The 12,974-nt window shown below is 42.1% G+C and overlaps 1 protein-coding gene and 1 pseudogene across 4 annotated transcripts in view; both read left to right on the top strand.

Annotated features, from left to right (window-relative positions):
* UNC5D (unc-5 netrin receptor D) overlaps window positions 1-12,974 on the top strand; it is a gene marked incomplete at its 5' end in the record, with an annotated part of 606,527 nt that overhangs the window by 299,531 nt on the left and 294,022 nt on the right. The gene's annotated exons all lie outside the window — the stretch shown is intronic.
* LOC309795871 (transcription factor BTF3-like) lies at window positions 8,334-8,965 on the top strand (annotated as a pseudogene). The gene has a single exon. The product of its transcript is annotated as a transcription factor BTF3-like (transcript).

Below are 12,974 nucleotides of genomic sequence, written 5' to 3'. Positions count from 1 at the left end.
AACACATACGACTTAAATTCAAGAAACAATATTTCCTACTTTACAGTTTTATCTCCTGTGATTTTTAACACATGGAACCGTTGCCATGTTCGGCTGATCTTAATTAGCTTTAGTTCTCGAAGGATGGATAAGAGGCAGACAGATAACAAAGATATGAGGGTCTCCTAGGCTGGGGAGGGTATGAGGTCAAGTTTAGAGGGAGGTTGGGTCACATGTTCACAGGACTTTCTGGCTGGAAGGAAGCAATGGTTATTGATACATTCTCACTTAGTTCTGGTGTTATGACACTGTTGTTAAGGGCGCTGGTTGTGGACCCAGACACCTGAGTCAAAGCCTGGGTTAGCCATGACCAGCTGTGTGGCCTTGGGCAACTTACATAACCTTTCTGTTTTGACCTTTGTCATATGGAGAACTAACAGGAAGGTAGCACTGTAAGGGTGATTAAAAGAGCTGATATACATCCTTGCTTGGTCATTGCCTATCATAGATGATCTATCGATGCTAGCTGTTAGTTTTCAAGCCACCTTGGGAATACCAAGAAGTATTACATATAGTTGCTGTAAAACTATATAGCTAAGGACTCTGGTCATGGTGGTTTTGTGATGGCTCTTCCTCCCTCGCAGGAAAGCAGAATCCACCTTCCCCCACCATTCAGCAACCTGTTTCCATCCTCAAGTGCCCTCTGCAAATAGAGGAACAGCTAAGCAAACTCACAGAGGCCACTAGGAGATAAAAGAGTCATTGTGCTAGACTGGGTAAGGATGGGATTATATGAACGTATTCAGGATTCAATTACTTGGGAATGGTGGATATAAAGATGTCAGAAAATTAGGGGAATATTTAGAAGACAAAAAGGAAAATGGGTCCTAGTACCATTGAATGGCTAGAAGCTAAGCTGGCTTGAAGAGACTAAATCAGCTGTTCAAAAAATAATTTTAAAAAATCAATGAAAAAATTGAGAGTCCGAGTGGCATGTAACATTGGAAGCTCCAGAGAGAAGAAAAGCCAGCACTGAGAATCAGGCGTAAGTTGGGGCCCATTTGTGACCAGTTTGATGATGGGGGTGTAGACCATCAAGAAACCATTGGGAGGTTTGTGGTGAGGGTGAGGGTCTGTGCAAAAAATAAACTCAGATACTGGAGGATGCGATGAAGCAATTACAGTGGGTGGGGAGATTGCTGATACCGTCGTAAGCACATGAAACACATCATCATTAGTACAAAATTACCAGCATATTTAAGTTCCTCCAACTTTGCATTAGAGGTTGTCTAGATGACTTTATTTTAAAGCTAAGCATATTATCCCCATATGAGATAATGCATGTAAGTAAGAAAAGAGATTTTGCACAGTGGTTGGCTCTGACCCAGATCGCCTGGTCTCAAATGCTTCCTTTTCTGCTCCCTCTTAGGTGAACTGAGCAGGTAACTTAACCTCTCTGTGCTATTTCCTAACAGCCTGAAAGGATTGTTGTGATAATCAAATAAGCTAATATACTGACATGTTTCAAATAATACTTGACATTGAGACATTTGTTGTTAGATATTGTCATAATTATCAGTTAATATGCTTTCTGCTAACTTCGAGTGGTAGGGAAAAGCCCTGACTCAGATGATGTAAATTATAACAATATTATTACTCGATGCAACATAAGTGATTAATTCAGCCATTCATTGAGGATGTCAGAAAACCAGGTACTTTGGAACATTATAATCCTCGTGAGTTAGCTGAATGTATACTCAGGCTGACTCCACTCATGGTAACGAGATAGCTGTAGCCGTTCCAGCCATCGCATCCAGACACAACATTGTCTAGTAGAAGAAAGGTCCTTTCTATGTGAGTGTATCATTTTAAGTCTCAAAGTCCCCTAGCATACTGTCATTCACATCTTAATGGTCGAAATTGTTTCCCATGCCTATTACTGGTAAGGCAAATGGAATTGTTATCCTGATTGGCATAAAACTTTGCAGAGCCTTGCAAAGGAGAGTCGTAGATGGCTTTCCTCCTCCACTAGAGATGTAGGTAGAACTATTCAGCACTGGAGACAGAGTCTGAAGTTTGAAAATTTAAATAGTTTGCCTAAGGGACTTCCTTGGCAGTCCAGTGGTTAAGAATCCGAGCTTCCACTTCAGGGGGCACGGGTTCGATCCTAGTCGAGGAACTAAGATCCCGCATGCCTCACAGCTTAAAAAAAAAAAAAAAAAAAAAAAACGCTTGCCTAAGGCCACACAGTTAGAAAATGATGGGCCAGTTGTTGATTCTAGAGCTCACAAAGTAAAGCTTATAACTTACAACCTAATTCAGAGACCTGTTTGCTTTGGGTAGGACTCCCATCTGTTGAGGAGTCTGAGAGTGCCAGTGAAGTCATTGCAGGGGATATTATCAGAGGGGGATTCGGAACAGGGCAGCTGTGGTCCAGCGCAGGCTAATGACTCTGTAGGCATTCAAGGACTGTGAGATGGAAGGGACCTGTGGATCCCGAGTGGGACAGGCATGATTTTGTGGATCAGCACTGTTGGAAGAGGGCTGTCAACCTCCAGGAGTAGGTGAGGGGCCGTATTGCTTTAACTGATTTATTTAATATTGTCCTGAGTTTTCAGAATCATGTTTGTCAGGTTAACCCATCCCTTTTGAAGGTGTTTTTGTAGGGCTGAGCCTTTTGGGCACCTCTCCATCAGGACCTCCCTTCCCATCAGCCCCTGTTGACAGACCTGCAGTGTGGGTGAAATGCCGCCTTTATCGGTGCCGTTAGAGGCAGCCTGTCCTTGTCTGTGTAATTAAGAATGACTTTGTGGACAAGGTTCTGGAGGACGGTGACAACACAGTCTGGCAGATGGAGACATTGTCATGGGTCTCAGTTATTGATAAAACACAAATCGAGAAGAAAAATACATAGGAACCCTTCTTTTGGAACTGAGTAGGTTGCAAGGGCTCTGGTTTGATGAAAAAATGCTGAAGTTGAGGTCAGAAGCCCTTGTTCTTGTCACTCACTGGTCCTGAGATGGCAAATTGGGCACTAAAATGTTCTGAGTAAAATGAACTTGATAATGACATCTCCCAGGGCTGTTATAAGAAACCAGTGCTTTAACACAGGTGGGAATGGGGAATGCTTTAAAAACTTGAAACTTCCATCTGGAAACTTCTTGACACCCTGATACTCTGTTTCCTCACTGTGTGGACTCCAGTGCATTTGTAATGCAGTGACCTTGGAGGGTCGTTAGTTTGTTCTGTTTAAAGTTAATGGTTATTTTCAGATGCAGCTGGGAAGAGAAGTTGAAACTCTGACCTAGGTCTAGATCGTTTCAGTTTTTTAAGTTATCTTCATCTGCTTAGGGCCTGACATTCTGACTTGACCAGGGAGCACCAGGAGTTTTCTAATGAGAAAGATTGTCACTCACTGGACTCTGAAAAGAAATACGAAGACAGGAAGAGTTTCTACCGAACCACTGCCTTTGAGTCTTCTCTTGTAATGACTAAACAGGCAAATCAAGAGTGAGCCCTCCAAAAAGACAAATGGCACATTTTTTGAAGTCCTGCTGGGAAGTAGAAACTGGTTCTATGTCTTTTCCAACTTCCTCTCAAAAAGAGGATTTCAGAGCAGGAAGTGGCAGAAAACAAATTCTGATAGATTGCCAGGTGGCACCATGGCAGGAGCTGTGCCTCTCAGAATGGCAGCCAAGCACTAAGCCCCTTAATTACACACACTGGTGATAAGCTTAGGCTGAGCAGAGAGGGAGAGCGTTGGAAAAGAAAGATGTAGGGCTTTGTCTGTAGTCTAGAAATGAATCGGAGGTATATGGCAGAATTCTGCCACCTTCTGAAAATGAAATATAGCAGTATGCATGCCTCAGATTTGATTTTTGTAAGCATATTTTAACCCTTAAACAGTTTGAATGAATAATAGCTAATGTCTGAAATACAGAATTAGTTACTTAGATTCTTGCCACCGTTAAGGTAGATATCATCAACTCCATCTTAGTAGGAGGAGGGTATGATGCCTCAGGAAGGCTAAGGGACTAAAACTGTGCAAGTTCAGGTGGTGTCTGGCTGATGACACATGCTCTTTCCTCCTATTTAATAATGTGTCGTAGGATAAAGGTCTATACGCAGAAATTACGTAGACACAGGGAAGTTGTGTAGGGTGGAGTGTGGGAGCAGGAGGGAGTAATCAATATCCCAGAAGGAGCACAGCTTCATTTCTTGTGGATTGATCAAGGAAAATATATCTCTTATTGCATCAAAGTAGTAGGAATAAGGGCAAGTGGCCTTCATGGGAAACAGGGTGATGCACCAGGGCCAAGAAGTGGGAAGGGAGGTCCAGGAAAGGGTACAGATGAGTAGGGCCCTGCTGTTAGAAAGGGAACACAGTGCCAAATATAGAGCCTGTGTAAAGTTCTGTAGCTTGGGTAGCTTGCTGGGGGAATTAAGAATTTTTAATTTAACTTATTTTTATTTTTTTTATAAGAGTATGGTTGGTTTACAACGTTGTATTAGTTTCAGGTGTACAGCAAAGTGATTCAGTTATACATATGTTCATTCTTTTTGAGATTCTCTTCTCATATAGGTTATCACAACAGAGTATTCAGTCAGTAGAGTTCCCTGTGCTATACAGCAGGTCCATGTTGGTTATCTATCTTATATATAGTAGTGTGTGTAAGTTAATCCCAAGCTCCTGATGTATCCCCCGCCCCATGTTTCCCCTTTGGCAACCACAAGTTTGTTTTTCATATCTGTAAGTCTGTTTTCTGCTTTGCAAATAAGTTCATTTGTGCCATTTTTAAAACTTAGATTCCATGTATGAGTGATATCATATGATATTTGTCTTTATCTGACTTACTTCACTTAGTATGAAAATCTCTAGGTCCATCCATGTTGCTGCAAATGGTATTATTTCATTCTTTTTTATGGCTGAGTAATATTCCATTGTATATCATGGAGGCAAATGTGGCTCTTGGAGACCCTGGGACATAGCACATGTTGAATTTCTTCCCTTGTATTCTTCCCCCACACTGGATACTTTCCCCAACCTTTCTCATCAGCTCCTAAGTTGAAATAGGCATCACTGGTTGGGTGCTTGCATGTGTGCACACCTGTGACCAGTTAGCAGCTCCTGGCTCTGACTCCTTTAGGGAAAATAAAACCTCATTGTTGAGACTGCGACAAGTAGCCTCTTACAACCTCTGCCCCGTGTGGTTGCCTGGAGCCCAAGAAACACCACCATAGCTTCACCAGTGAACTCAAACACAGTTTGCCCAGCATCTTGGCTTGGCAAGCCAAGTCAGGTTGGCAGTCTATTAATTGGAACCCAGTTCCTTGTTTTTTTCAGGAGGTGATTTTTGCACTGTTCTTGGGTCTGTGTGGTTCACAGAGGTCCTGCAAAACTTCCTTCTGATCACCTGGCCTGCTCTTGCCACTCTCAAGGACTTAACGGGAATATTGATGTATACCAAAGATGATACGCATACATCAATGTCTGGTATTTCTGTAATGTCACACTTAAATTATTAATTCATTCTTGACAGGGACAAATGTACAGTAAAATTTACCAATTGGGACTAATTGATAGAAAGGCCAATTATATAGTGAAGTCTCTATTCACTGGAATCTGACTAGCAAGACCTCAGTTCATCAACTGTTGAGTCTTCATGTGTAAGAGAATTCACAACTCTTAGGAAAATCAAGCTTTCAGGGACTTTTCCTCTCAGAAGTGATTTCTAGATTATTCCTTAGGGTCAATATATGAGCAGCGCCTCTTTCACTGAACTCTGATCTTTCTCGGTAACCAGGCTTCATGAGGTCCTGCAAAACCCTGAGATGCCAAGAAAATAGATGAGTCTTGTATAATTCTAATTGACATGATTTCTGGCTAATTCTCATTGTCCCAGTGTGCGGAACGGAGATCATAACAATAGCAAAAACAATACTGATTTCAATATCCTGAATACAATAATAAGCATTTTATATGGTTTAAATTCTAGTTTTCACAGCCACCTTAGGAAGTTCTAAGTTTACCCCTATTTTGCATAGAAGAAAATGGAGGTTTAGGTGTTAAATAAATTACTGAAGGTCTCACAGTGATATGGGGTTATCTGAATCCAGGCTCTTTGACTCCAGAGCTGATTAAGCTTAACCACTGCCAGAATCTTCTGGGCCTCTGACTCTTAGAAGGAAAAGGAGACTGAGAGGCAATGATTGCCTCCTCATCTGATGTGCTTTGGCAGAAGATGGAAAATATGTTGATAGAAGTTCAAGCATCTGAAGGATGTTGACATAAGGTTATATTTAAATTTTATTCCAACTCTGAGATGCTATAATTCTAACCGGAAAACACACCCGACCAGAACACCTCACCCCCATACAATCTCAACTATTATCTATGTAGTACGGTAAGGCAAGTTACAAACATAAAACATAAATTAAAAAGACATTTGATAACTTTCTCAATTCATAGCCATGCAAATAGAGTTGAATTCTCTGAATAGATTACTAAGTGGATTTACTTAGCCCTCATGTAGAATGGAGGCTTCTGAACTCCTTGAAAGATAGGAGTTTTTAAACTAGTTTCAACAGTTTCTTCCTCCAGTCTTATTTACATTTTTAAAATTTACTTGGCAAACTCTCCTGTTATAGAAAATTTAGAGGTGTATCTGTATAAAGAATCATCATTTCTATTTAGGGTATAAATTAGGGATACTCTACTGCAGAATGTGTATGTCTACTAAGTTATTGAATGTGAGAACAGATTACGGATGTGTTTGCACTGTATCTCAATTCACCATGTATTCTGAGGACTCGTTACTCAAAGACACAGAAAAAATGAATAAGGGAAGGAAGTCTGTCTCTCCACATATTAAAATATTAAAAGAGTAATCGGGCCTGAGGTCACTTCATTAGTTACCTGGCTGCATTAACCTTGGTTCTTAGAAAGTTTTACCATTATCTATTTTAAAAAACTAATTGAATTTACTAAGAACTTAAATTACATTTCTTCCCTTGCAATTTATGCAGTAGGATTCTTATAATCTGACAAAGAGCAATTTCTTGAACTTTGGAGGGTATTACAATTTTTTAAAATTTAATTTAATTTTTTATACAGCAGGTTCTTTTTTTTGGGGGGGGGTTATTCAAACAGAAAGTCACAAAAATTATAATCATCCTCATCAGTTCACTCAGTCCCATGTAAGCAGGTTCTTATTAGTTATCCATTTTATACATATCAGTGTATACATGTCAATCCCAATCTCCCACTTCATCCCACCACCAACACCCCCCCACCACTTTCCCTCCTTGGTGTCTGTACGTTCTCTACATCTGTGTCTCTATTTTTGCCTTGCAAACCGGTACATCTGTACCATTTTTCTAGATTCCTTAATATATGATGTTTGTTTTTCTCTTTCTGACTTGCTTCACTCTGTATGACAGTCTTCTAGGTCCATCCACGTCTCTACAAATGACCCAATTTTGTTCCTTTTTATGATTGAGTAATATTCCATTCTATATATGTACCACATCTTCTTTATCCATTTGTCTGTTGATGGTCATTTAGATATTACAATCTTGAGGAGAAACACTGGCAAGTTATTTTAGTTTCTTTCTTACAGTGACTCATTTAAGGTGAGGACTGTCAACCTTTTTCACCCTTTGTTGTCTTCCACTTCACAAACCTGGATGATTAAGAACTACTGTTTTTTCTTAGTACCTGCTTTCCCCCATATTTCCCTTTATCATTCAGGATAGAATAGCTTTCTAGAGCTGTTTGGAAATCATCCTTAGCATCCTTAGCAGATCCTTATATCAGCTTTCATGACTCGATAAGAAGAACGTATAAGGTTTGCAGCCTTACTGAGCCAGAGTCTCGTCCAGGTACTTGGGATTTGCCAGTGACCTAGAGACAGATCCCTGTCTTTGTGTACCTGACATCCTAGTAGAGAAGCAGGGACTAGACTATGCTTTATAAATAAGAAAAGTGATCTAGAAACTTAGAAGGTGAAAATACTATGGAAAAAGAAAAAGTCAGGCCATGAGGGAGTGAAGAGGGACATGGCTTTCAGGATTGAACAGGGTCATCAGGGTCGGCATCAGAGAAGAGGTAACATCTGAGCCGATGTAAAGAAAGTGACTCGCTGCCATCTTGCGTCCCCGCGTGTGTGTGCCTTAGCTCAGCTGGTCTGCCCGAGACCCCCTGAGCACCAACCCTAGTCCCCCGCATGGCCCCATTTCCGCTCCAACATAGTACAAAAAGGCTCTGGACGCCGGCATGGGAGGAGGATGGGAACAGGGGCGGGAAGTGCCCGGAAGGAGCGAGACAGGGAGGGACAAGGCAGGAGAGGAAGGCGATGATACGGACAGGCGCACCCACTCAGGCTGACTCTCGGGGTCGAGGTCGGGCCAGGGGTGGCCGCCCTGGGAGCCAGGCGATGCCGTCTCTTGTCTCTTCTTCCACCTCGCGGCGGAACCCGAGGACAGGAGCCTCAGAGGAAAGAAACAAACGATCATGCACCAGGAGAAACTCGCCCAACTGCAGGCACACGTGCGCATGGGTGGGAAAGGAACGGCTCGCAGAAAGAAGGTGGTTCATAGAACAGCCACAGCAGAGGACAGGAAACTTCAGTCCTCTTTAAAGAAGTTAGGGGTAAACGATATCTCTGGTATTGAAGGGGTGCATATGTTCACAAACCAAGGAACAGTGATTCACTTGAACAACCCTAAAGTTCAGGCATCTCTGGCAGCAAACACTTTCACCCTCACAGGCCATGCTGAGACAAAGCAGCTGACAGAAATGCTACCCAGCATCTTAAACCAGCTTGGCACAGACAGTCTGACCAGTATAAGGAGACTGGCTGGAGCTCTGCCCAAACAGTCTCTGGATGGAAAGGCACCACTTGCTATTGGAGAGGAGGAGGTTGATGAAGTTCCAGATCTTGTGGCGAATTTTGATGAGGCTTCCAAGAACGAAGCAGACAATTGAGTCAGCTTGTGAAGAGGATAAATCTTGAAGTTACTGGGAGCTGCTATTTTATATTGTGACTGCTTTTTTAAAATTTTGTTTACGGATCTGATAAAATCTAGATCTCTAATATTTTTAAGCCCAAGCCCCTGGACACTGCAGTTCTTTTCAGTTTTTGCTTATATACAATTCATTCTTTGCCACTAATTAAAATGAAGAAGCCTGGGAATAAAGTTTGAAACAAAGGTTAATAAAGTTCTTTGCCTGGTTTAAAAAAAAGGGAGGGGGGAGTGAGATCATGACTCCTCTGTCTGGAAATGCCAAAGGTTCGTAATCTCGCTCAGACTCAAACTCAAAAGTCCAGGGACCTAAAAGGGGCTGCATGTGTGCTGTCCCCATCCCTTCCTTATTCTCATCTCATCTCCTCTCTACCCTTTGCCACCTCCCCACCCTCCCCCGTACACACCTCTCTCCACATTTGCTTCCTATGGTTTCTCTAGTATTAAAGGCACACTCTCACCTCAGGACCTTTGCATGTACTATTCCCTGTGCTTGAAATGTTCTTTCCTAAATCTGCATTGCCTTCTTACCTCCTTTGCCATCCTAAGCCCTTCTAGCCGCACTGTCATCAATTGTAATTCCCTCTTTACCCAACAGTCTCTTCCCTGCTCTATTTTTTCTAAAGAACTTTGTCATCATCTAATATGCTATATATTTTTAAATATGTTGAAAATGTGTATATTATCTGTCTCTCCCTGCCCTAAAAATGTCAACTACTTGAAGGGGGAAGGGTTTTGTCTCCTGATACTCAGTATTTCACTCCTAGCATGGTGCATGAAGCAGAGAAGGCGTCAAAGAAATTGTCCTTGAGCCACTGAATGGTATTGTGTATAATGGTTACTTACCTGTTAAATAGGTTCTTTTAAAACCTCTGAAAAGAGTTTGCTTTTTAAAACTAAATAATGCATGCAACTGGTCATTTTGTTTACGTCATTCACTTAACATTTTTAAGCATTGCAAAAATACACTTCACCTGGGGCCTCCCTGGTGGCGCAGTGGTTGAGAGTCCGCCTGCCGATGCAGGGGATACGGGTTCGTGCCCCAGTCTGGGAGGATCCCATATGCCGCGGAGCGGCTGGGCCCGTGAGCCATGGCCGCTGGGCCTGCGCATCCGGAGCCTGTGCTCCGCAGCGGGAGAGGCCACAACAGTGAGAGGCCCGCATACCGCAAAAAAAAAAAAAAAAAAAAAAAAAAATACACTTCACCCATGGATTGCGTAAAATTCCATTTGAGGAAATTGGAATCAATTGCTTATTACAAACACAAGCCACATAAATAAGAAATCTATCGGTGAAAAGGGTGTGGGGGTAGGAAGAGCCTCCAAATTAAAGAAAGTAGATTGAATTAATTTGTTCAGTATTAATTTGTTCAGTATGGTGTTTCAGTAGAACCCTCATTCCCCACCTATCCTTCAGCTGGATCCATCGTGCATCTCAGCAGCCAGGTGACCTAAGGAAGTGTAAGCCCCACACAGGAAAGAATGGTTGAACGGTTCATGTGCAAAACTGAGGACCTAGAGTGCTGGTGTGCAATCCTCTCTCCATCATTAACATGCTGCAGACCCTTTTAGCTTCCCCTGCCATCACCTACCCACCTGCCAAGCTCTTACACAGAGAGTGAGCAAATGAGGGCTTTCGAGAGAAACCTTGAAGAGACATTATCAGAACACCAGAGTGATCCAGCTCTGCATCACAGAGCAGATGGAACTTGTTGCAACCAACCAAGAAGAGTCAAACCCGACATCCATTTCCGGGCTGGCTTGTGCGCAGCATCCTAATCTGAGCAGATAAGCTCCCGTCGCTGGGTTAGTGCTAGAAAATGGTCTTTTGGTTTTTGCATCCCAACCTGGGAGATGCTACCAACCAAGTACAGCTTTCAACGTGCCTTTACTTTATTTGAATGTAACATTTCTTTGGCTTTAAAAGTCTGAAAGTACTTTCTTCTTCTTTAGTGGCCATTCAAACACAAAGCGAAATCAACATTTTAACCTTCAGATAAGCAAGGAGTTCCTTTACAGTTCGAGGTTTGGAGGACACTGCTTTTGTGTGAGAATACTTGAAATTTCCACAAGTTATTGCACATTCATTCCTGGAGTTTTCATTGCAGAAAATTGCCAGAAGGAATGGATTTTGTCTTCTTCGGCTGGCAGAACAATTTTCCACCCATCGCCCAAATATTTGATGAGAGGGATTATGTTGCCGGCTCTGAAAGTTTATACTGTGGATCCTTCAGAAGTGAGAAGGTCTAATGAAACTAGTACCCTGATATCAGAGTCCAGCTTGCTAAAGCGTCTGTGAAGTTGTGGATGGATTTCTGATGGTTAGAGCAATTTCTGAAAGACTAGCTTCAATGATGCACACACACACACACTCAGCTTGCTGCATGGCAAATGATGTTTTTCTTGTTTTTTTTTTTTTTTTTTTTGCTGTAACAATATTCTTGTATTCAGCAAAACTCTTGTGTGGCCTTGCCAAAGATCTGAATTAATTGCCTGAAATTATTGTTGTCCATCTTCCCGGTAAATGGAACCAAAAAGAAGCACCGGTCCGTGGGTACAGATGAAGTTGTCATTTGATTTCAGGTTCGAGAAATGTATTGTCTCCGTTGAGTTTTACACTCCTCTGTTGTTGGTTAGGTATATTCAGCATATTAGTACAATCAGCAGAAACAGATTTCAAAATTCCGTGTGTAATGGCAGCAACCTTTTAAGCTGTCAGAATAAATATAAAACTGTTTTTCCCTTGTTTCTTCAAACACTTTATGGACTTCATAAGTAATATTGCTGCTGTCAGAAGAATTTTTCTGGAGCATAGATTTTACTGTGCCATGTCAGGACTCCACAGTTGCCACAGAGGGAAGGCTAAAATTCTTGGGCTGGCATTCCTGTCCCTGGATAATGAGGCTCTGACTTAGCTATTTTAACTTATTTTTCATTTTCCCATGTACCTTACCAAGTGAGTGAAACTGAACTATTATTTCCTACGCATTCTTTGTAGATTTCCTAATCCCCATACTTTTGTTTGTGCTGTTTCTCATCTTTCTTTATCAAATTCAAATTTTACCTACCCCTCGTTACCTAACTCAAATTCTACTCTCCCTAAAAAGCCTCCCCAAAACTATGCAGCTGGAGATATTACTTTCTGAACTCAGACCACTTCATAGACATGGTTTATGAAATCTTTCCGTTTTTTTATTCCGATCAGTTGCATACAAATCTCGAATAAGACAGATTCCATCGTTAAAAGCATTTTGTCGTGTTGTTAACGTGAGCATAATAGCCTTGCTCCAAACGGAATTGCGTGTTTCTCTTCTGAAAGTCTGATCCGGTTTGTACTGGATATTGGTACAGTTGACACTTGAATCACACAGGTTTGAACTGCGTGTGTCCACTTATACACAAATTTTTTTTCGATATTAAATACTGTAGTGCCACATGATCTGTGGTTGTCTGAGTTGGCAGATGCAGAAACTGCAGATACAGAGGCAGTGCTTCAGTGGGGGGCAGACACAAATGATATCTGGATTTTCGATTTCACAGAGAGTGGGCGCCCCTAGCCCCCATGTTGTTCAGGGTTCAGCTGTACCTCTCACAGCTCATTAGTGTCAGCTGGCTGGTCGTTTGGCATTTTACCACCCCAACAGAGCTTCACCAATCTGCAAAAAGCCACTGTGTTGATCATAACCTTTCCCATATGATATTTTCAACTGATGGGAACAACAGCATTCACACCAGGAACACCCGAGACAGAACCTAAAAGCTGATCGTAAATCAACCCTTCAGCTCTCTTCCTCGCTCTGTGTCTGCTACGCCCCCACCCCCCAGATGCACCTACCCAGACCTTCCCCTTCAGGCTCAGCCCCTGCAGGGGCTGCTTCCTCCTCCCTCTATCTGGGCACAAGTCCTTGAGGATACCTTTACTTTGTTCATCCCAAGAAGAGCTGTGCCATCCTGTGTAAGCGGCGGTGTGCA

The sequence above is a fragment of the Mesoplodon mirus genome, assembly GCF_964341445.2.
Source record: "Mesoplodon mirus genome assembly, chromosome: 20".
NCBI classification, from domain to species: Eukaryota; Metazoa; Chordata; class Mammalia; order Artiodactyla; family Ziphiidae; genus Mesoplodon; species Mesoplodon mirus.
Note: the sequence above shows the minus strand (reverse complement) of the source record. Positions and strands in the feature narration are given on the sequence as shown.